This window comes from Myotis myotis, unplaced genomic scaffold (assembly GCF_014108235.1).
Source record: "Myotis myotis isolate mMyoMyo1 unplaced genomic scaffold, mMyoMyo1.p scaffold_m19_p_2, whole genome shotgun sequence".
Lineage (NCBI taxonomy): Eukaryota > Metazoa > Chordata > Mammalia > Chiroptera > Vespertilionidae > Myotis > Myotis myotis.
Window position 1 is genome coordinate 106,002,708 of NW_023416324.1, and position 25,432 is coordinate 106,028,139.

The following is a 25,432-nucleotide window of genomic DNA, read 5'->3' on the forward strand; positions in this document are numbered from 1 at the left end:
AATGCTTTTTCTGCATCAATTGATATGACCATGAGGTTTTTTTCTTTCAATTTGTTTATGTGATGTATCACGTTTATTGATTTGTGGATATTGTACCATCCTTGCATCCCTGGGATAAATCCTACTTGGTGATGGTGTATGATCTTTCTGATGTACTGCTGGATCCAATTTGCTAAGATTTTGTTGAGGATTTTGGCATCTATGTTCATGAGGGATATTGGCCTGTAATTCTCTTTCATTGTGTTGTCTTTCCCTGGTTTTGGTATTAGGGTGATGCTGGCTTCATAGAATGAGCTTCGAAGTGTTCCTTCCTCCTGGATTTTTTGTAGTAGTCTGAGGAGGATAGGTTTTAGTTCTTCCTTGAATGTTTGGTAAAACTCCCCTGTGAAGCCGTCTGGTCCTGGGCTTTTGTTTGCTGGAAGCTTTTTGATGACTGCTTCAATTTCTTCCATAGTTATTGGCCTATTGAGATTTTTAGATTCTTCCTGATTGAGTTTTGGAATGTGTATTTCTCTAGGAATTTGTCCATTTCCTCCAGGTTGTCTAGTTTGCTGGAGTAGAGCTGTCCGTAGTATTTTTTAACAGTCATTTGTATTTCTGTGGGGTCTGTTGTTATTTCGCCTCTATCGTTTCTGATTTTGTTTATTTGGGTCCTCTCTCTTTACTTCTTGGTGAGCCTGGCTAGAGGTTTATCAATCTTGTTTATTCTTTCAAAGAACCAGCTCTTGGTTTTATTGATTTTCTGTATTTTTTTTTTTTTTGGTCTCTATGTCATTTATTTCTGCTCTAATCTTTATTATCTCATTCCTTTTGATCACTCTGGGGTTTCCTAGTTGCTCTCTTTCTAATTCTTTGAGCTGTAGAGTTAGATGATTTACTACCATTTTTTCTTGTTTTTTGAGATAGGCCTGTAGAGCTATAAACTTCCCTCTCAGGACTGCTTTCATTATGTCCCATAGGTTTTGGATGGTTGTGTTTTCATTGTCATTAGTTTCCAGGATGTTTTTAATTTCTTCTTTGATCTCATTGGTAACCCAATCAATATTTAGTAACATGCTATTCAGCTTCCAAGTGTTTGAGTGTTTTGGGTTGTTTTTATTGTAGTTTATTTCTAATATTATGCCATTGTGGTCTGAGAAGATGCTTGTTTTGATTTCAATCTTCTTGAATTTGGGGAGACTTTGTTTGTGACCCAATATGTCGTCTATTTTGAATCTGTCCCATGAGCACTTGAGTGGAATGTATATTCCGTGGTTGTGGGGTGAAGTGTTCTGAAGATGTCAATTAAGTCCATCTGATCTAGTGAGTCATTTAGGATTGCTGTTTCTTTGCTGATTGTTTGTCTAGAGGATTTATCCAGTGATTTCAGTGGTGTATTAAAGTCTTCTACTATGATTGTATTGTTGTTGATCTCTCCTTTGATATCTTCCGGGAGTATTTTTTTTATGTATTCGGTTGCTCCTGCATTGGGTGCATATATGTTTACCAGGGTTATATCTTCTTGTTGTATTGATCCCTTTAGTATTTTGAAGTGGCCTTCCTAATCTTTTGTTATGGCCTTCACTTTGAGGTCTATTTTGTCTGATATAAGTATTGCTACCCCTGCTTTCTTTTCCTTTCCATTTGCCCAAAAGATATTTTTCCATCCCTTCACTTTCAGTCTGTGTGAGTCCCTTCTAATGAGGTGGGTCTCTTGTAAACAGCAAATGTATGGGTCATGTTTTTTTATCCATTCTGTCACTCGACGTCTTTTAGTTGTAGCATTTAGTCCATTTACGTTTAAAGTTATTTTTGAAAGATACTTGTTTGTAGCCATTTCTTTTTTGTGTGTGTTTGGCTGTTTTCTTTATGAGCTTTTTATTTCTTCTTTTTACACCAGTCCCTTTAGCATTTCTTGCATTGCTTGCTTGGTGGTGATAAACTCCCTTAGCCTTTTTTTTCCTGTGAAGCTTCTTATTTCCCTTTCAAGTTTGAATGATAGCCTGGCTGGATAGAGTATTCTTGGATTCAGTCCTTTGCTTAACAGCACTTTGTAAATTTCCATCCATTCTTTTCTGGCCTGATGTGTTTCTGTTGAGAAATCATTTGATAATCTAATGGGAGATCCCTTGTATGTAACTTTCCGCCTCTCTCTTGCAGCCTGTAAGATTCTCTCTTTGTCCTGAACATTTGCCATGGTAATTATGATGTGTCTTGGTGTGGGTCTTTTCGTGTTCACCTTGCTTGGGACTCTCTGGGCTTGTGTGACTTTTTTCTTCCCCACCTCAGGGAAGTTTTCTGATATTATTTCTTCGAATAGGTGTTCTAATCCTTGTTCATCTTTCTGTTGTTCTGGCACCCCTATTATTCGTATGTTGTTTCATTTCATGTTGCCCCAAACCTCCCTTAGGCTCTCCTCCTGTCTTAATTTTTTTACTCCAATTGAAGTACAGTTTGGGTGTGTTTTGCTTCCTTGTCTTCTAATTCACTAATTCAGTCCTCTGCTTTTCCTAGTCTACTGTTGATACTTTCAATGGTGTTTTTTTATTGCAGCTATATCACTCTTCATTTCTTCTTGGGTCTTACTTAAGTTGTTGATTTTTTTGTCTGTTTCTTCTTGCTTCTTGCAGAAGTAGTTGATTTTTTCATCTGTTTCTTTTTGCTTCTTGTATATGTTGTTGATTTTTTTCCTCTGTCCGGTTTATGCACTCTAAGATCCTTATTCTGAATTATTTTTCTGTCATGTTGCATGCCTCTGCATCACTTAGCCCAGGGGTGGGCAAACTTTTTGGATCGAGGGCCACAATGGGTTTTTAAACTGGACCGGAGGGCCAGAACAAAAGCATGGATGGAGTGTTTGTGTGAACTAATATAAATTCAAAGTAAACATCATTACATAAAAGGGTACGGTCTTTTTTTTTTTTAGTTTTATTCATTTCAGACGGGCTGGATCCAGCCCATGGGCTGTAGTTTGCCCACGGCTGACTTAGCCCCTTTTCTGGTGAGTCCTCCTTTTCTTTCCTTTAGGGATTTCTTTGTCTACCCATGTTTGATCTCACTGACATATCTAGACGTTGAGTCATTCAGTGGCTGCTCCCTGGGTGGCATTGGCTCCTTGGGCTGTGCTTGCTCCTCAGGTGGTTGCGGTAGCAGCTGCTCCTCAGTTGGCAGTGGCTCCTCTGTTGGGTGCTGTTCACAGCTTTAGTGGCTCTTCTTACTGGTGGGGGGAGGCTTCACGTACAGCTTCTGTTTTTCAGAGGGTGTGGTGATCAGAAGGATGCTGTTGCTTGGATCTGCAGGGATGATGCTGGCAGCAAGCGCAGTCCCTCTGACTCCAAAGCAACGGACCGCTGCTCCCCATCGAGCTCCAAGGCAAATGCAGCTCCCCCTGCCTGCGACCTTCAGACCTCCTCACTTCCCCTTTCTCGAAGCTTAGAATTTAAAGGAAGGATTTAAGAAGCTTAGAATTCACAATCAGAGGTTATAATTAGGATCTAGTTGGGAAGGTTACACAGCAACACTGTTACTTTATCCCACAGACAAATAGAGGAAAAAAATAAGTAGATCAGGATGAAGAATGAGTTTGGGTGGTTAAAGACATGAAGAAACATCATGTTTTTTTAAAAAAATTCAAATTCATATGTAAACCTTTTTTTAAAGTGTTTCTGTTTGACATTTTCAACAGAAAATTTAATAGTCTCAAGCTTCTTCTGTATCATTTGTGCATTTTATCTCAATATAAAAGCATTTGGTCACTTAAGCTTTCATATTTCTTGTAGACTCATGCTACTCACAGGTAAAGACAATGCTGTAGAACAATCAGTATTTTCAGACATAGCCTCAACTGTGTAACTCTCCTGACATTGGACAGAAGTTAATGTATACACAAGACAAATAAGGGAACAAAGTCCTCTGACCTCTGAAACAACACTCCCCACTTCCCATATTAAGTAAGGGATGATGAATTGCTATAGGTTTATCTTGGAAGTCTGAAAGAAACTGTGTTTGCATTTGTTGTTGTTTTTTTTTTTCCTCCTTCTATGTCTCCTCTTTCTTTGTTTGAATATCCCTGAGATAATTCTGCAGTGTAAACTAGGGAGAAATTTGTGGCTGAAGGTTTTGCTAAGTGCATAGTAAAGATCCGATCATGCTCCTGGATGAACTCTCAGATACAGAAGGAGATTCTAGGCCGACTCATCAGATGACAACCAGTATCCTGCAATAGTTTTTCCCACAGGGAAGAAAACTGGGGGGGGGGGGGGGGGGGGCGGGGACTCTCTCTAATATAAATGATCAGATTCTGGCAAATGATTTTCCACAGTGTTTACGTTCAAAGTCTTTCCACAATAGGAGTTCTTAGAGGCTGACTGAGGATTGGCCACTTGGGAGTGTCTTCCCATGTCTGTTCTACTGACAGGGTTCTCCCACAATGAACCCTTTGATGCTGAGTGAGGGTTGAGCTGCCACCAAAGGCCTGCATTCTTTCATAGGGCTTCTCTCCAGTGTGCATTACCTAGTGTCAAATGAGGCTTGTGCTCCAGCAGGATTTCCAGCACGCCCTGTACTCATATGGCTTTTCTCACTGTGAATTCACTAGTGCCTCTTGAGGCCTGACTTGTGGTGAAAAGCCTTCCCACACTCACTACACTCATAGAGTTTCCCTCTGGCATGGATGCTGATGTGTTGAATAAGCATCATTCCTAGTGCAGAAGGCTTTCTCACATTATTTACACTCAAAAGGTTATTCTACAATATGGGCCCTCTTATGCAAGGTAAAAGTGGAATAGTGGGTGTAGGCCTTACCATATTCAGTGTACACAAAAGGCTTCTCCCATAGTGGACAATGGCCTATTGAATGAGTTTTTCCCTCTAGCAAAAGACTTTGCTGTACTCTAGGGCTTTTCCTCTGAATCTGCTGAATGTGCTGGTGTTCTGTGAGGTATGACCTGCAGTTAAAGGCCTATCCACACTCATTGCACTCATAATGCTTTTCTCCAGTGTGAATACTGAAGTGATGAGTAAGGTCTGACTGACTGCTAATGGCTTTCCTATATTCTTTGCATTCATAGGGTTTTTTTCCAGTGTGGGCACTTTAATGCAAGATAAAAGTGGAGCAGTGGGTGAAAGCTTTTCCACACTCACCACATAGGTTCAGCTTCTCTGTGGTATGAGTCCGTTAGTGCTGCTTGAGGTGAGACCTGTTGTAGAAGGCCTTCCCACACTTGAGACACTTATACAGCTTTTATCCAGTATGGATGATGTAGTGTCAAAGAAAACTAGTCTTATTGTGGAAGGCTTGAACACATTCGCTGCACACAAAGGGTTTTTCTTCAGTGTGGCTCCTGTTATGCAGGATCATATTGGAGTGATGCCTCTCCACACTCGCTGCACACATAGGGTTTCCTGGTGTGGATCGCCTGGTGCCTGGGGAGGTGTGACTGGCGGTTTGAAGGTCTCTCCATACTCCAAGCATGCATAGGGCCTTTCCCCTGTGTGGACCATGTGGTGCTCTTGCTAAAGGTTTTCCCACACTCTGCGCATTCATAGGGCTTCACTCCAATGTGAATCTGTTTATGTCAAACCAAGAAGCATTTCTTATTGAACACTGTCCTTCATTCCTCACACTTGTAGATCTGTTTACTGTCATGAATTGAAAGATCTTTCATTAGTCCATGTGAGTCTCATGCATAATTTCTCCTGCAGAGACTGGCCCCTGAGCAGTCCTGGAGTGCAGACCATCTCTTTCTCTAAACTGTCATGTTCAGGACCCAGTTTACCAGTGAGCTTCTCCCTTAGGGAATCCATCCGTGATCCTGGGTGGCCTTCCTTGGAGAGACCTACTTTGGATTAGTTTTTGTAAAAATTCAAAATTCATCCATTATTTTTTTAAAATATATTTTTGTTGATTTCATAGAGGAAGGTAGAGGGAGAGAGATAGAAACATCAATGATGAGAGAGAATCATTGATTGTCTGCCTCCTGCATGCCCCCTTGTGGATGGAACCCACAACCTCGGCATGTGCCCTTGACCAGAATTGAACCTGGTACCCTTCAGTCCACAGGCCAGTGCTCTATCCACTGAGACAAACCAGCTGGGGCCAGAATCCATCCATTCATTAAGAGAAGTTTTGAGCCCTCGAATAACCATAGATTTGGTCAGTGAATTTGAGATATAGAGAGATCTCTTAAAATAAGAGCATTACTTCCATTTATAACGAGCTAAACTACTCTTTCTCTTTGCCAATAATACTTCAAGAATTCTCTTAAAAGATCAACCAAAGGACTTGTATGCATGCATATAAGCATAACCAATGGACATAAGACACTGGGGGGTAGGGGCGGCCAGGGGATTGCCAAGGCAAGGGCGGGGGAAAAAAAGGAGACATATGTAATACTCTTTGTAATACTTTAAGCAATAAAAAAAAAAAAAGTAAGATCGGCACCTACAGAATAGCAACTGTGGACCAACTTATTAATAAATATGACTATAAAAGCCTAAAAACAAACAAACAAAAAACAACAACAACAACAACAAAAAGAATTCTCTTAAAAATTATAATTTTCATTCATAAAAGGAATGGACCATTTATTTAAAAAAGAATACACATTAACTGTGAAACAGAACATACAGATTCAGGAGACATGCTTTGGTTATCCCCTCCCCTTTACCTTTCCTCCATTCTTGAAGAAAAACAAACAAACAAACAAACCCTCTTAGGTTAGTTTCCTCCAGACCAGAGTAGCCTGGTGTTTTGATAAGTTTAATACCGGTTGCAATTGCAAATGTTACTTCTCTTTTTAATGGCCAGGGTAAACCTGTGTTCCTTTCCTAATAAGGTGTTCAAATCCACTTTTCTTTTTTAGTTCAGTTCTCTCCCTTTTCTATCTCCTCTTCTCTCTCGTACCTTTTCTTCTCTATTTTTCTTCTCAGTATTTTTGTTTGTTACAATTTCTGAGAGATTTTTCTCAATTTATCTTTTATACCCTAATTTAATATAAAACTTTGGTTATCCTATTTTCAATTCCTGCCTCCCACACATGCCCTCTCTTTTAGTTTATTTCTTATTCTGTCTTGTAGTTTTTTTTTATGTCTCAGAGGATAATAATTAGAGTTTGGGGGAAATTTTTGCTATTTTTTCATAGATCTGGTTTTTTTTTTCTTCAAGTTTAGCTTTTCTTTTTGTTTGTTTTTGTCTCTCTTGTCTGAGGCCTTCCTGAAGTGTCTGGTGGTCCTAGTCCACTTATAGATATGCCACAGATAATGAAACAGCAAATTTCAGTGATAGGCCTTGTTAATTTATTTGCCTCACAGTATGGTGAATGGGTAGAAAGCTGCATTTTTTTTCTTTCCGGTAACCCCCAAATCTAGAGGTGTTTTTAGTTTTTGAATAATCAGTTTCTCCAGGGAATACTTTTTTGAACATCTGCTTGGAAGTTGTGCAAGTATTGACAATTTCTTGCATCATGGATGAGAGAAAGAAGGCTCAATTTATTTATTTATTTATTTATTTAGAGAGAGAGAGAGAGAGAGAGAGAGAGAGAGAGAGAGAGATGATGATGATGATAAGAGAAGGAGATGATGAGATAAGGAAGAAAGAATGAGCATGAAAGAGAAAAATGAATTTAAAAATTCCATTAGGAGAGGAACATGGGTTTACCTTGTTAATTAAAAAAGAAGAAGAAGAAGTAATCATTGCAACCAGGGTTCGACTAACAGACAGACCTGGCTACCAAGTCCAGAGGATACTAGCTTTTTCTTTAGATGACAGTTAAAAGTGGCTAAAAACTAACTTTCATGCAGTGTCAAATCATTGAAAACACAGCTAAAGAGCCACCCAGGCACATGCCCTTGGTCACACAGTGCTTTATTCTGAGCAGGCACTAGTGACTGAAATCCTCTCTTAGCCATTTACCAGGTGAAGGGTTATGTATAAAGGGAAATGGCCATAGAATCTCTCTCTATTATTTGTCTGGAATAGCATGATTTTTAGACAATTGTCACTCCACAAACCCCCTCACTCTGTAACTTACTGCATGCTCCTATAAATCCTTTTGTCTGAGTATAAAGAAACACATGCTTCTCTTCCCACTTTAAAAGAATCACTTCAGACTGCAGAGTTTGACATGATGATGATCCAAATTTGTAGATTTGTGAAGGGGCAAAAACTAAACTACTACTTCTACTCTGACTACTGTTTCTATGATTACTATTATTGTTACAATTACTTCCACTGACAACTTGGTTTGATAAGAGTCCAGAGGTTCTATCTTAATTACATATGTTGAAATTGGAAGTGTCATTATTTTTTTCACATTACTGAGAATAAAAATTATACATTCTTAAATTGGAGGAAAACTCTAATGGAATTAAAATGAGCCTCTTCTAAAAATTAGCTGAAAAATGGAGAATTTATGAGATGTCTCATATTTTAAATATTATAAAAATCATACTCCAGTGTGTCAGAGCAGAGCTTCTTCAATTGACCTCCAACATATAAAACATTTTATCAGGACTATATGAGATGAATGCTGGGTTGCTAAAATAATTTTTTGAGAATTAGTTAATTAAAATATATTTAAGTCTTTGTCCTTTATAAGCTTAATAACAGAATAACATAGAATAAAATGTTTTAATAAAAGTCAGTAATTAAAAAATCCCTAAACCAGCACTAGCTGGTTTGGCTCAGTGGATAGAGCATTGGCCTATGGACTGAAGGGTCCCGGGTTTGATTCCAGTCAAGAGCACATGCCTGGGTTGTGGGCTCGATTCCCAGTAGGAGGCATGCAGGAGGCAGCTGATCAATGATTCTGTCTTATCATTGATGTTTCTATCTCTCTCTCTCCCTCTCCCTCCCTCTCTGAAGTCAATAAAAATATATTTAAAAATATCACTAAACCATCTTTTTAATATTTCTCAAATGGGTGTACAGGGAAATTTCCAGAGGCTTGTGATATGTGGTGCTGACATCACCACTCTCAAAGCTATTGAAATACAAACTTGTGTTTTAACAAATTTTTAGTTTTAATTTTTAATATGGTAAAATCCATATAAACAAAGCAGAGATATCTCTCCCAATTTTTACCCACCACAGGTGGGTTTGGGGCCAGCCCATTCTGCATCTCTGACCCTCCTATCAGTATCGATGTGCTTCTTCTTTATATCCTTAGTTGTAGGACTTTTAATCTACCTTATACTATTACAGTTTCAGAGGCCTTAAAGAGCTGCTCTATATTCAATCAAGGCTTTATTGCTACATTAAGTAGGAGAGACAGGGTTTAGTGTACTATCATCTTGCCATGATCTGTAATATTTGGTTCTTTTTAAAAGATTCTCCTAGTCTTTTTATTTTGTGCTGTATATTGTGTATGTTCAAATACATATGTATTAACATTATGAACTGTTTATCATGTTATGTATTTGAACAGAATTAATTATAGTTACAGATAGGTTAATTATTTGATATTTATAGGCAATTATTATTTGATAATCCTGTTATGAAAATTGCATTCAAAGAGAGAGGAGATATGGGGACCTACTGGATTATTTAAAAATATTGCAGAATCTGGTCAAGATGGTAGCATAGGTAAATATGGTCAATCCTCCTGCAAGCACATCAAAATTACAAGTAAACTACAGAATAACTATCATTCAGAACCACCTGAGATTTAGCTAAACAGAAGTCCTATAACAGGATATAAAGAAGCCACATCAATACTGGTAGGAGGGGCAGAGATGCAGAATGGGCTGACCCCACACCTACCTGTGGTGAGTAAAAATTGGGAGAGATATCTCTGCTTTGGAGGTCCTCCCTTGAGGACCTCCACAGCCCAGGATTCCAGTGCAAGGACACAGAACAATGTTTATAATGATGCTCAATAAACTTAGGAGAAGGGTAGATGAACTTAGTGAGAACTTCAATAGAGAGACAGAAAAAATAAAAATGAAAATAGAAAACATAAAAAAGAACTAGCCAGTCTGGCCAGTGTTGCTCAGTGGTTGACATTGACCTATGAACAAGAAGGTAATGGTTCAATTCCTGGTCAGGGCATATGCCCAGGTTGTGGGCTCGATCCCTATGGAGGGCATGCAAGAGGCAGCTGGTCAATGATTCTCTCTCATCATTGATGTTTTTAGCTCTCTCTCCCTTCCTCTCTGAAAGCAATAAAAATATATTCTAATAAAAAAGATCTAGTCAGAAATAAAGCATACATTAACTAAAATGAAGAATACATTACAAGGAATCAACAATGGAGTAGATAAAGCAGTTGATTAAATTAGAGATTTGGAAGATAAGGAAACAGAAAACACCCAACAGGACACAAAAACAAACAATAACCCCCCCCCCCCAAACAAAACAAAACAAAAACAAAAATAATAAGGATAATATAAGGAGCCTTTGGGGAAACTTCAAATGTACCAACAATTGCATCATGGAGATGCCAGAAGGAAAAGAAAGAGAGCAAAGAATTGAAAACCTATGGGGGGAAAAAATCACAGAACACTTCCCTAACCTGGTGAAGAAAATAAACATGGAAATTTAGAAAACGCAGAGAATCCCAAACAAGATGAACCCAAAGAGGCCTACACCAAGACACATCCTAATTAAAATGTCAAAAGTTAAAGACAAAGAGAGACCTTTAAAGGCAGCATGTGAAAAGCAGTTAGTTACCCATGCAGAACCTCCCATAAGACAGACATTTTGCTGGCCAGAAGGGATTGGCAAAAAATATTAAAAGTGATGAAAAGCAAGGGCCTACAACCAAGATTATTTTATACAGCAAAGCTATTATTTAGACTTGAAGGACAGATAAAGAGCTTTCCAGACAAGAAAAAGCTAAAGAGGTTCATCAACACCAGACCAGTATTATAAAAACTGTTAAAGAAGAAACAATTTTTAAGAAGAAACAATGAAAAAAAGAAAACAATTTGAATAACAAAATAGCAATAAATACATATCTATCAACAATGACTTTAATCTTTTTTTCTTGTTTAAAATATTTTAATTTCTAAAAAAGCTTAAGCCATTTTAATTACACAGTATTTAATACTTTCAACAAACTGAAAAGTAAAACAAACCACTTAAGTCAGTTTTATTTACTTTCTAAGTCTGCCCCCCTGGAGGATGCAAAAATCAACTAAGTGAAATATATAAATGAATGCAATGTCAGTATTTAGCTAAAAGGATTTTTAAAGGTAAAGTTCATCTGGTAATTCCATACAAGTAATACAAAACGGCAGTCAGACATTCCCCCAAGGGGTTCCAGGCCGGGCTGAGGGACACCCCCCCATGCATGAATTTCATGCACTGGGCCACTAGTCTACTTATATAGAAACCATGGGTGGTGTTCATCTGTACTTAGAGCTCGGGAAGTATGTCTCAGCACTGCGGCTGATGCAATGGTGTGAGCACACTCCACCATGACATGCTTCCTCGGCACACCAGGAAGTAGCAACGCCCGCTTGAATGAACTCCTAGAGCCACGTGCACAGTACCCCAGCCTTTCAGCCATTGCTCACCTATAGCAACGTGTCTCCCTCTGATTGGTCCTCTCATGCTATATATACTCCTGTAGTTCCTCAATGAAACGGATCTGTGTCAATGAACCTGGTCTCTGAAGTCGTGAACGCAGACACCCTAGTGCGTTGGGGCTCCATCGTCCTCACCCTCGAGGGACCCCCTGCTTCATTCATCACGACCACAACCCGCTGTGACCAAGCGGAAGGAAGTCAGTCCTGCGGGGGTTGTCTTGGCAACGGCTGCGCCCTCCCCAGAGCTGTTTCCCTGAACTGTTTCCTGTAAGGGCAGGGTTTGAGGCAGGGAGTGTGTAGGCATATCTTTCTAAAGTGTGCCAGGCCAGCACAGCCAGGAGTGAACCTGAGTGGTGGTAGCTGAAAGGCTTAGAAAAGACAGACAAGAGAATGAAAGCCAGGTCTTGGTGAGACACTGCTTCTCTGAGAGACAGTGACCACACCCACAGCCATGCCTTTATTTTATAGCAGATCTTACAGGCAAAGTAAGGGTGTGACTAAGATGTTTACAACATTCTCCTGGGTTTTAATCCTACTCAACTACATGCACCTGAACTCTATCAAGCCTACATCACTCAAGCATGTGGGGCCATGCATGTGGGGCCACTCAAGCATGTTTGGACCATAGGTTCAAGCTTATAACTACAGCTGTTGGCTATAATTGTGCTGGGAGGGCCCTGCTCCTCCAAGCTGGGACTTTCACGTGGCAATGAGAGGACTGTGCCCTCTCATCAGTCCAAGGCTTGAACCTGTCCAAAACACTGTAGCAGCTCCCCATAATAAAGTTTTAATTCTGTTTCTTTGTTACTAATGTTGTGGCCCTATCCCATAACAAAGAAACAATTTCTAGAGGATGAGGCCCAGGAATCAGTATTTTAAAAAGATTCAAAGGTGATTCTAATGTTCAGCCAAGGTTGAGAACCACTGCTATAGATAATATATTTTTGTGTGTGGGGGGGGGGATTTTATTTAATACACTAGAGGCCCAATGCATGAAATTTGTGCAAGGGGCTTGGCCCTCGCAGCTGCGGCAGCCTGCCTCGGCCCTCACAGCCCAGCTTCGTCTGGAAGGTCATCCGGAAGGATGTCTGGAAGGTCATTCAGCTGTCCAGTCTAATTAGCACATTACGCTTTTATTAGTATAGATTGTTTCAGACCTTCCAGAACTCCCAAGAACATTGCCTCTTCTTGCCATAAGAGAGAAAATTAGCATTGCTTGCCACTGTGCACACAGAGAAAGTGTTGGCTCCCCTGACAAGCCCCAGCCCCACCTCTGTCTTTCCCTCAGAAATGAGGATGGACATCTCATTCTTTTTTTTTTTTATTGCTTAAAGTATTACAGAGAGTATTACATATGTCTCCTTTTTTTCCCCCGCCCTTGGCAATCCCCTGGCCTCCCCTAACCCCCAGTGTCTTATGTCCATTGGTTATGCTTATATGCATGCATACAAGTACTTTGGTTGATCTCTTACCCTCCCATCCCCCACCTTCCCACCCTCCCCGGCCTTCCTGCTGTAGTTTGACAATCTGTTCGAGGCAGCTCTGCCATTGTATCTATTATTGTTCATAAGTTTATAATGGTCTTTATTATCCAGAAATGAGTGAGATCATGTGGTATTTTTCCTTCATTGACTGGCTTATTTCACTTAGCATGATGCTCTCCAGTTCCATCCATGCTGTTGCAAATGGTAAGAGTTCCTTCTTTTTTACAGCAGCATAGTATTCCATCCTGTAGATGTACCTCAGTTTTCTAATCCATTCATCTACAGATGGGCACTTAGGCTGTTTCCAGATCTTAGCTATGGTGAATTGTGCTGCTATGAACATAGGGGTGCATATATCCTTTCTGACTGGTGTTTCTGGTTTCTTGGGATATATTCCTAGAAGTGGGATCACAGGGTCAAATGGGAGTTCCATTTTCAGTTTTCTGAGGAAACTCCATACTGTCTTCCATAGTGGCTGCACCAGTCTGCATTCCCACCAGCAGTTCACAAGTGTTCCTTTTTCTCCACATCTTCTCCAGCACTTGTCGTTTGTTGAATTGTTGATAATAGCCATTCTGACAGGTGTGAGATGGTACCTCATTGTTGTTTTGATTTGCATCTCTCAGATGATTAGCGACTTTGAGCATGTTTTCATGTCTCTTGGCTTCTTGAATGTCCTCTTTTGAAAAGTGTCTATTTAGGCCCTTTGACCATTTTTTGATTGGATTGTTTATTTTCATTTTGTTAAGTTGTATGAGTTCCCTATAAATGTTGGAGGTTAAACCCTTATCAGTGATAGCATTGGCAAATACGTTCTCCCACGCAGTTGGCTTTCTTGTTGTTTTGTTGATGGTTTCTTTTGCTGTGCAGAAACTTTTTATTTTGATGTAGTCCCATTTATTTTCTCTTTAGTTTCCAATGCCCTAGTATCTGTATCAGTGAAGAAATTGCTTCGGCATATGTCTGAGATTTTGTTGCCTTTGGATTCTTCTAGTATTTTTATGGTTTCCCGTCAGATATTTAAGTCCTTTATCCATTTTGAGTATATTTTGGTGTATGGTTGAAGTTGGTGGTCTAGTTTCATTTTCTTGCATGTATATGTCCAGTTTTCACAACACCATTTATTGAAGAGACTATCTTGACTCCATTGTATGTTCTTGCCTCCTTTGTCAAATATTAATTGAGTGTATTGGTTGGGGCTGATTTCTGGGCTCTCTATTCTATTCCTTTGATCTACATGTCTGTTCTTGTGCCAGTACCAGGAAGTTCTGAGAACAGTGGCTTTGTAATACAGCTTGATATCTGGTATTGAGATCCCACCTACTTTGTTCTTTCTCAGGATTGCTGCAGCTATTCAGGGTCGTTTTTTATTCCAGATGAATTTTTGGAGAGTTCGTTCTAGGTCTGTGAAATATGCCATTGGTATTTTCATGGGAAGTGCGTTGAATTTACAGATTGCTTTGGGCAGTATGGACATTTTAATGATGTTGATTCTACCAATCCTAGAACATGGTATGTTCTTCCATCTGTTTATGTCTTCCTCTATCTCTTTTTTCAATGTCCTGTAGTTTTCTGAATAGAGTTCTTTTACCTCTTTAGTTAAGTTTATTCCTAGGTAGCTTAATTTTTTTGGTGCGATGGTAAATGGGATTGCTTTTTTAGTCTCTCTTTCTGCAAATTCACTATTGGTGTATAGAAATGCCATAGATTTCTTGGGGTTAATTTTGTATCATGCTACATTGCCGAATTCTTTTATTAAGTCTAATAGTTTGTTGATGGAGTCTTTAGGGTTTTTTAAGTATGATATCATGTCATCTGCAAATAAGGACAGTTTTACTTCTTCTTTTCCAATTTGGATGCCTTTTATTTCTTCTTCTTGTCTAATTTCAATGGCCAATACTTCCAGTACTATGTTGAACAGGAGTGATGAGAGGGGACATCCCTGTCTTGTTCCTGTTCTTAGGGGAAATGGTGTTAGTTTTTGTCCATTGAGTATGATGTTGGTGGTGGGTTTATCAGATATGGCTTTTATTATGTTGAGGTATGATCCTTCAATTACCACCTTGCTGAGCGTTTTTGTCAAAAATGGGTGTTGAATTTTGTCAAACGCTTTTTCTGCATCAATTGATATGACTATGTGTTTTTTTTCTTTCAATTTGTTTATGTGATTTGTGGATATTGTACCATCCTTGCATCCCTGGGATAAATCCTACTTGGTCGTGGTGTACGATCTTTCTGATGTACTGCTGGATCCGATTTGCTAAGATTTTGTTGAGGATTTTGGCATCTATGTTCATGAGGGATATTGGCCTGTAATTCTCTTTCATTGTGTTGCCTTTACCTGGTTTTGGTATTAGGGTGATGCTGGCTTCATAGGATGAGCTGGGAAGTGTTCCTTCCTCTTGGATTTTTTGTAGGAGTCTGAGGAGGATAGGTTTTAGTTCTTTCTTGAATGTTTGGTAAAACTCCTCTGTGAAGCCGTCTGGTCCTGGGCTTTTGTTTGCTGGAAGCTTTTTGATGACTGCTTCAATTTCTTCCATAGTTATTGGCCTATTGAGATTTTTAGATTCTTCCTGATTAAGTTTTGGAATGTTGTATTTTTCTAGGAATATATCCATTTCCTCCAGGTTGTCTAGTTTGTTGTAATAGAGTTGTCCATAGTATTTTTTAACAATCATTTGTATTTCTGTGGGATCTGTTGTTATTTCGCCTCTATCATTTCTGATCTTGTTTATTTGGGTCCTCTCTCTTTGCTTCTTGGTGAGCCTGGCTAGAGGTTTGTCAATCTTGTTTATCCTTTCAAGGAACCAGCTCTTTGTTTCATTGATTGTCTGTATTTTTTTTTGGTCTCTATGTCATTTATTTCTGCTCTAATCTTTATTATCTCTTTTCTTCTGCTCACTCTGGGCTTTTCTTCTTGCTCTCTTTCTAAATCTTTGAGCTGTAGATTTAGATGATTTACTACCATTTCTTGTTTGTTGAGATAGGCCTGTAGTGCTATAAACTATCAGTCCTACTATGATTGTCTTGTTGTCGATCTCTCCCCTGATATCTTCCAGGAGTTTTCTTATGTATGTGGGTGCTCCTGCATTGGGTGAATATATGTTTATCAGGGTTATATCTTGTTGTATTGATCCCTTTAGTATTATGAAGTGGCCTTCCTTCTCTCTTGTTATGGCCTTCACTTTGAGGTCCATTTTGTCTGATATAAGTATTGCTACCCCAGCTTTCTTTTCCTTTCCATTTGCCTGAATGATATTTTTCCATCCTTTCACTTTCAGTCTGTGTGAGTCCCTTCTAATGAGGTGGGTCTCTTGTAGACAGCAAATATATGGGTCATGTATTTTTATCCATTCAGCAACTCGATGTCTTTTGATTGGACCATTTAGTCCATTTACGTTTAAAGTTATTATTGAAAGGTGCTTGTTTGTAGCCATTTCTATTTTTTTGTGGCTGTTTTCTTTCTGGGCTTTTTAGTTCTTCTTTTTACACCAGTCCCTTTAGCATTTCTTGCATTGCTTGCTTGGTGGTCATAAACTCCCTTAGCCTTTTTTTTTCCTGTGAAGCTTCTTATTTCCCTTTCAATATTGAATGTTAGCCTTGCTGGATAGAGTATTCTTGGATTCAGTCCTTTGCTTTGCATCATTTTGTAAATTTCTGTCCATTCTTTTTGGCCTCATGTGTTTCTGTTGAGAAATCATTTGATAATCTGATGGGGGATCCTTTGTAGGTAACTCTCTGTTTCTCTCTTGCAGCCTTTAAGATTCTGTCTTTGTCTTGTACATTTGCCATCGTTATTATGACGTGTCTTGATGTGGGTCTTTTGTGGTTCATCTTGCCTGGGACTCTCTGTACTTGTGTAACTTTTTTCTTCCCCATATCTGGGAAGTTTTCTGACATTATTTCTTCAAATAGATTTTCTAATCCTTGCTGCTCTTCTTGTCCTTCTTGCAGCCCTATTATGTGTATGTTACTTCGTTTCATGTTGTCCCGAAGCTCCCTTAGGCTCTCCTCTTGCTTTTTAATTTTTTTCGCCAGTTGCTGTTCAGAATTAGCTTGTTTCTCTGCCTTATCTTCTAACTCACTAATTCAGTCCTTTGCTTCTTCTAGTCTGCTGTTGAAACTTTCCATGGTGTTTTGATTGTAGCTATATCACTTTTCATTTCTTCCTGATTCTTGCATAGGTTGTTGATTTTCTCATCCATCCGGTGAATGAATTGTACAACCATTACTCTGAATTCTTTTTCTGTCATGTTGCATGCTTTAATTTCATTAATTTCCTTTCTTGGCGGCTCCTCATTGTCTTTCCTCTGGGTGTTGTGTCGTCTCTTCATTCTGATTATCTCCCGATGGTTCAAATGTCGAGTTGCATGGGCCTGGGCCGTGTGCTGTGGGAGCCTCCCACCACCCTAGTGTCACTGAAGAGCTCTGACACTAAGATGTGTGGTTGTTGTGGGTTGGTGGGAACCAGGCTCGCTCAGAGTCATTGTTGTCAGTGCTTAATGTGGCCTCATACACGCCCTTAGAATCAGGGACCCTGCCTGCACCATGCTGAAACAGAGACCCCCCTGGAGTGTGTTGAAAACCAGAGCACCCTAGCGTGCTCCAGGAGTCAGAGTTCCCCAAGAATCCAGTATCAGAGTCTCTGTTGCTTCACGCGACCTTGCCTTGAGAATCAGGGTCCCTGTGTGCCCTTGCACCAGGAATTGGAGTCACTGGCTCTTAGTATGAATGCACAGGGAATCAGGATCTCAGGCGCAAGTGATAAGAAACACAGTCAAGTCACTGGTTCTTGGTGCTGCCTCCTGCCCAGAGAATCGGAGTCCCTGGGCCTGTGCTATGCGGGACAAATTCCCAGGGTTTGCGCAATTGCTCCCAGCCCAGGGCTCCGAAGCCGGCAGTGCGTGATTGCTCCCAGCTCAGGAGTCCTGAACCAGGCCCTATGCTGGATCAGTTCCAAGGTGTTCGTGCACTTCCAGGCTAAAGTTCCTGCAGCACTGAGCCTTGGCAAGGGGTGGGTCTATCAGTTAGTTACTCTGGTGCTGCCTGCGAGCCTGCAGGAAGGGGGTATGGGCTCTGTTACTCACGGATCTGCCGAGGTGATTTCTGAACTTTTGGTGTCCGCAGGTCTGTAGCTGTGGTCACAAGTCTCTGTCCCCAGTGGCTGCAGGGTCCTGGTATGCATCTGAGATCAAACGGGGTGGTTCTGAGGCCAGGATCTTAGTCTCAAGCAGCTCTGTTTCCCAAGATGGCATGGCCGCTGTGCCTGTGCTGGCCGCCCAAGAGTGTCCGCGCAGGGAACGGGACTCCGCAGCCTAAGACTGCCTGGTTTAGCAGCCCCTTAGAAGACCTGCAGAATCTAACTGTCCCTAGCTCATACACACACACCACACACGTCCACACACTCCTCTATCACTTCCTTCCGCTCTCACACTCTCTCCCTCCCTACCTTCCTGCTGGTCACCATTTTTCTGAAGAACATCTCATCTGCTTTAGATAATATTAAAAATATATCTAAACATGCAATTCTTTGTCCAAAAAATGAGCATGTTCAAAAATTAAATGAAGAAAATTTGGATATATTTGATGGAGATTTTCACACATATTTCAGTGATGATTCCATTGATTCCACAGATGATGCTGAAAAGGAAAATTTTCCCATCGAATTTCTTAATAGTATTACTCCTTCGGGAATGCTGTGTCATAAATTAAAATTGAGAGTGGGTGCAATCATCATGCTATTGAGAAATTTCAATAGTAATGGGGTCTTTGTAATGGTACCAGATTTATTATCAAAAGATTACAACCTAACATTATTGAAGCTGAAGTATTAACAGGATCTGCAGAGGGAGAGGCTGTTCTGATTCCAAGAATTAATTTGTCCCCATCTGACACTGGCCTCCCATTTAAATTGATTCAACGACGGTTTCTGGTGATGCCAGCGTTTGTGATGACTATTACTAAATCACAAGGACAAACTCTAGACAAAGTAGGCATATTCCTACCTGAACCCATTTTTGCACATGGTCAGTTATATGTTGCTTTCTCTCGAATTTGAAGTGCATATGATGTTACAGTTAAAGTTCTAAGTACTTCATCACAAGGGAAATTAGTCAAGCACTCTGAAAGTGTTTTCACTCTTAATGTGGTGTACAGGGAGATATTAGAATAAGTTTAATCACTTTATCAGTCATTGTTTGCATCACTATTGTTTTTATATCATGGTTTTGTTGTTTTCATATTATGTTTTTATTGTTTTCATATCATGTTTTTGTCTGTTTTATATCATGCCTCTGTTGTTGTTATATCCTTCGGTTACTGTTTATTTATTAATAAATTTATATATTATTTTCATATACATTTTAATAATTTCCTTTCATCTCATACTTCTATTATAGAGATAGGGCAAAATAGCAATATTACAATATCTCTGCTAATTAATTACCTTTAAAAAAATATATATATTATTGATTTTTTACAGAGAGGAAGGGAGAGGGATAGAGAGTTAGAAACATCAATGAGAGAGAAACATCAATCAGCTGCCTCCTGCACACTCCCCACTGGGGATGTCCCTGCAACCAAGGTACATGGTCTTGACCAGAATTGAACCCGGGACCCTTGAGTCCACAGGTCGATGCTCTATCCACTGAGCCAGACTGGTTAGGGCAATTAATTCCCTCTTAATGTGCATGAAATCTGTGCACCGGGGTACTAGTATATCATAATGCTTAAGAATACTCACTCTATTAAAAGACTTGCCTGGCTTCAGTTCTACCAGCTATGGTCACATTCCTTAAATTTGTGTGAATAGCCATCATCAATAAAATAAGAATAAAATTTACCTAAGACACAAAGAATTAAATGAGTACTCAACATAGCACTTAAAGCAAGGACTGACATACAGCAAATATGCAACTGCTGTTTTATTTATAAAAAAATATACAGACTTGTTTCTTTGTGGCACTTGTAATCACATAACCTTTGTAAGGGCTCAGAATGTTCACAAAGCCAGACCTAAGAAACTACTATGTCTAGAAACTTATCAGAGTGAGACACTAGTAGAAAAATATGAAGTGGCATATTATTTCTATTTGTATGTGGTATAAATATTCCAAGTTTTCCTGAAGTAATTAAAGTTTAAATCATGACAGAGAATATATGAATCAGAAAGTAATGATATCTAGTTGATACCTAAGATTGAATATATTTACAATTTACTTTTTTCATGAAAACAATATAATTACATTGCATTTTATTTACGCTGAAGATTACAGAGAGGACATCTCCATATGTAGATTTTAATTAACATTTACATCAAGGAATTCCTTAGAAATACTGCCTAGAATATTGGTCGGCAAACTCATTAGTCACCAGAGCCAAATATCAACAGTACGATTGAAATTTCTTTTGAGAGCCAAATTTTTTAAACTTAAACTATATAGGTAGGTACATTGCTATTAACTTAATTAGGGTACTCCTAAGCTGGCCTTTGCTTAAAACGTCCTCAATCTGAGGGGTCGACCTCAGTGAACATACCCCCACTTCTTCTAACGCCACTTCTTCAAAATAGACTCACCCAGGCCGAAAACTGACTTCTGCGCATGGGCCACGAAGTTTCAATCGCACTGTACATGCGTGCCCTCACGTGGTATTTTGTGGAAGAGCCACACTCAAGGGGCCAAAGAGCCACATGTGGCTCATGAGCCGCAGTTTGCTGACCACTGGCCTAGAAAATCTAAGATTTATTGGTAAGCAAATTTGAAATATTTCTTTGACTTTAAATAGTTTTTTATTTTTCTATTATGGTTGACATACAATATTATATTACTTTCAGGTGTACAACTGTACACCCCAGTTATTAGACCTTATATAATTTACTAAGTGATCACCTTGATAAATCTAGTACCCATCTGACACCATACAATATATTGACTATATTTCTTATGCTGTACATTACATCCCCACGACTATTCTGTAACTACCAATTTGTATTTTTTTTAATGTTTTTTATTGATTTTAAAGGGATGGATGGAGGGGAAGAGAGAGAGAGAGAGAGAGAGAGAGAGAGAGAGAGAGAGAGAGAGAGAGAGAGAAATATCGACATGAGAGAAACATTGATAGGTTGCCTCCCATACACACACCAATTGGGGATCAAATCCATGATCTTTCAGTGTATTGGGCCATGATCTAACCAACTGAGTCAAACCAGCAGGGACCCAATTTGTACTTCTTAATCCCTTCACTTTTTCACCCATCCCCCAACCTCCTTCCCATCTGGCAACTGTCAAAATGCTTTCTGTGAGTCAGTTTCTGTTCTGCATGTTTATTTATTTTGATTTTTACATTTCACATATACTTAGTAAGTGAAATCATATGGCATTTGTCTTCCTCTGACTTCTCTCAGCACAATACCCTCTAGGTCCACCCATGTTGCAGATAGCAAGATATTCTTTTTAATGGCTGAGTCATAGTCTATTGTATATATGCACCACTTTTTTAAAGATAGATTTTTATTGATTTCAGAGAGGATGGAGAGGGAGGGAGAGAGAGAAAGAGAGAGAAGGAGAGAGAGAGAGAGAGAGAGAGAGAGAGAGAGAGAGAGAGAGAGAGAGAGAGAATTATCAATGATGAGAAAGAATCATCGATCAGCTGCCTCCTGCATGTCCCCCACTGGGGATTGGGCCCTCAACCCGGGCATGTGCCCTTGACTGTAATGGAACCTGGTACCCTTCAGTCCGAAAGCTGACGCTCTATCCACCGAGCCAAACTAGCTAGGGCTTTATGTACCACTTCTGTATCCATTCATCTATTGATAGACACTTAGGTTGCTTCCATATCTTGGCTAATGTAAATAATGCTGCAATGAACATAGGGATATATATGTCTTTTCGATTTAGTATTTTGGGTTTCTCCTGTAAATACCCAAAGTAGAATTACTGGGTCCTTCATTGTCTCTTTATATATAGCCTTTGTTTTAAAGTATATTTTGCCTCATATGAGTATTGCTACCCCAGATTATTTTTGATTTGTTTGTTTCCATTTTCATTAAATATATTTACTTTCAGTTTGTTTTTTGATTTGAAATGAATCTCTTGTAGACAGCATATGTAAGGGTCTTATTTCCTTATCCATTAAGTCTCCATAGGTATTTTGATTGAAGCATTTAATCCATTTGCATTTAAAGTAATTGTTGAGTCCACTCAGTCCTCCAGTGGCAGCACCTGGCAGGAAATGGAAGTGAGGGAAAAGCAAGGAGAGGTTTTCCTGCCTTGTTTGTAGTGTTTGCTTTTGCCCAGCCTAGTCTGGTGGTGGGGTGATCCTACACATGGGGCTCCCAGTGAGGAGTTCGCTGACATTGTAATGACTCTGAGTGACATTGGGACAGACCCTAGAGTTTAAGGATGTGGGTCCAAGTTTCAGAGCTTTCTCCATGGCTGAGGCTGGCAGCCTTTTTCAGTGCTGGTCGCTTTTGCATTTGGAGGTCAGGAGCGGCGAGATGGAAGGACATGCCAGCAAGGAACCCCCGTGTTTTGTCTGACTTCTAGCAGAAGCTGGTACCCAGTGAGGGTTTCAGAAAATTGCCCTCAGGGATGTCTAAGAGCAGCTTAGAGTCCGGGCGTTACATAGGCAGTCCCAGACTGGCTGAGACCATGGTGCAGTTCCTGCTAAAGAAGACGGTTACAACCTAATCTGCAAATTTAATCCAGGCCCTGGAATCCTGACTCAAGTATTATTTCAAAGAGGTGCCAGAGTGATTGCTGTTGAAAGTGATAAAACTTTTATTCCACATTTGGAGTCCCTAGGGGGAAAGCTGGAAGAAAACTACACATTATCCACCGTGGATTCTTTAAACTGGGTCCTAGTTGTTTTGGAGTAGTAAAACCTGTTGTGAATTCAAAGTTGCTTTTCTGCAATTTGGGAATAGAAACACTTCCTTGGTCAGAAGGTATCCCTTTAAAAGTCGTTGGAATCTTCCCAACTAAAAATGAGAAAAAGATGATTTGAAAACTTTTACATGACATATATTCCTGTACTTCTGTATATAGATATTGGGTGAGTAGAACTAAATTCGTGTGTTAATGAGATGGAATCCAAACCTGTACTATACATTAAGTGTGCTCTGGCAAGTAGCTTGTGAGATTAAGCTTCTGTATACAGAATCTTTGTCATCATTTGACATATGCAGCTGAAGTGGGCAACTGGAAAAGCCAGAGTGAAGAGAATCATTAGAACAACAAATACAACAAAACCTGTGTTTTATTCAATTGACCCCTCATAAAAATTTATTTTCACTTTTAACACCTATTATGATGTATTTTTTCACATGATAAAGCAGTGTTTTTTGAAGCACCATTGCAAGCTAATAGACCACTTAAATTCATTGAGTCCAATTGATGCAATGGATATAATGAAGAAACTAAAACAAGATAAAACAACAAAAATAACATATATGTATCCTCCAGACTTTAAACACCTTTTTGAAACTATAGAATGTTCCTAAAATCATACCTATAAGTGGCTATATGATGACTTCATGGAAGATGTAGTCATATAGGGAACTGGACTGCCAAGACAGTAGCTGGAGCCATTTATTTTATTTGGAAATTATGAAACAAATGAAAAAGAGCTAAGTTTTTAAAGTTCACATCCTTTCACAGAACGTAACTGTTCTTGTTTTGCACAAACAAGGCAGTTCATTAATTCTGAAGTTAATACCATTAGTACATTGGATAAAACTATGGCTGCCATTTTATTTACAACTGAATAAAATGAAAACTTCACTTAATTGTGGATTTGATCAGCTTAGATTTATTTTGTTTTAAATTCCTATCTACTGTCAATATATTTGTAGTCGGACATCCCTCTCACAAAATATGGGACTGCTGGCTCCTAACCACTTACCTGCCTGCCTGCCTGATTGCTCCTAACCACTATGCCTGCTGGCCTGATCACTCCCAACTCCTGACCCCCTGCCAGCCTGATTGCTTCCAACTGCCGCCCCCCCCATTGGCCTGCTCCCCCCAACTGCCCTCCCCTACCAGCCTGATCGCCCCTAACTGCCCTGCCACCATGGCTTTGTTTGGAAGGATGTCCAGAAGGTCTCCCAGTCTAATTAGCATATTATCCTTTTATTAGTATAGATTGCTTCTTGGCTGAGATGTCATTCAATATATACATTTAGAGAGTAACCAACCTAATTTTATTCTTATTTTCCTGAGAAAAGTAGCTATGATCATAATATAAAATTCTTGATTTAATTAAGTTTCAGGATGCATTCATTCGAAAGGCTCACTGTACAACAAAATATAAAAAGAAGCCTCTTTCATGATGCCAGATGGGCAAAATCATTTCTACATGAGATAAATGTAGTCCACAATCTTGGCACAGCTGCTTTGTCTATTCCTTAGCCACATGGGGCATGTCACACAGAAAAGGAAGAAAAGATGAGGGCAGACCAATTTAGTGGATGCCATAATTTCTGCTATGGCCTATAGCAACTAGATGGCATCATTAGTGTTTCTCCACTTATTCTCAAAAAGAAAAACCTAAGTTGATGACCTCATGCATACATGGGTGCATGCATACAACAAAGGCAATATATATATATTTATATAAATATTAGAGGCTCGGTTCAGGAAATTCGTGCAGGGGGATGTGTGTCCCTCAGCCCAGCCTACACCCTCTCCTATCTGGGACCCCTCAAGGAATGTCCAACTGCCCATTTAGGCCCGATCCTGGTGGGATTGGGCCTAAATGGGCAGTTGGACATCCCTCTCACAATCTAGGACTGCTGGCTCCCAACTGCTTGCCTGCCTGCCTGCCTGATTGCCCCTAACCACTGCTGCCTGCCAGCCTGATCACCCCCTAACCACTCTCCTGACAGCCTGATCAACACTTAACTGCTTCCCTGATGGCCCGATTATTCCTAATTGCCCCCCCCCTGCCAGCCTGGTCACCCCCAACTGCCCTCCCCTGCAGGCCTAGTCCCCTCCAACTGCCCTCCCGTCCTGGCCTTCTTGCAGTGACCATCTTGTGTCCACATGAGGGCAGCCATCTTGTGTGTTGGACTGATGGTCAATTTCCATATTACCCCTTTATTATCCATACCAATAAAGGAGAAATATGGAAATTGACCATCACTTCATGACGCCCACCGCCAATCAGGAGTGAGTATGCAAATTAACCCAACAAAGATGGCAGTGGCCTGACCAACCTCCCCCAACCGCTCCAGGCCTCTGGGCAGCACACCTCCTCAGGGCCTCCTCCCTGCTGTGCTCCACACCGGTCAACCATCCTTGCAGCCTCCCTGTGGCCCAGCCCCTGGCCTCAGAGGCAACCCTCTGGTGCCTAAGGTCATAGCTCCCACTGTCTAGCGTCTCCCTCTACCCCACCTCTGCCCCACTGCTCTGGTGGAGCAGCCCCATGGGCACAGATGCGTG

The 25,432-nt window shown here is 40.0% G+C and overlaps 1 pseudogene; it reads left to right on the top strand.

The window, feature by feature from the left end:
• Positions 1 to 22,393: 22,393 nt before the first annotated feature.
• Positions 22,394 to 23,547, top strand: LOC118676060 (annotated as a pseudogene).
• The last annotated feature ends 1,885 nt before the right edge of the window (positions 23,548 to 25,432 follow it).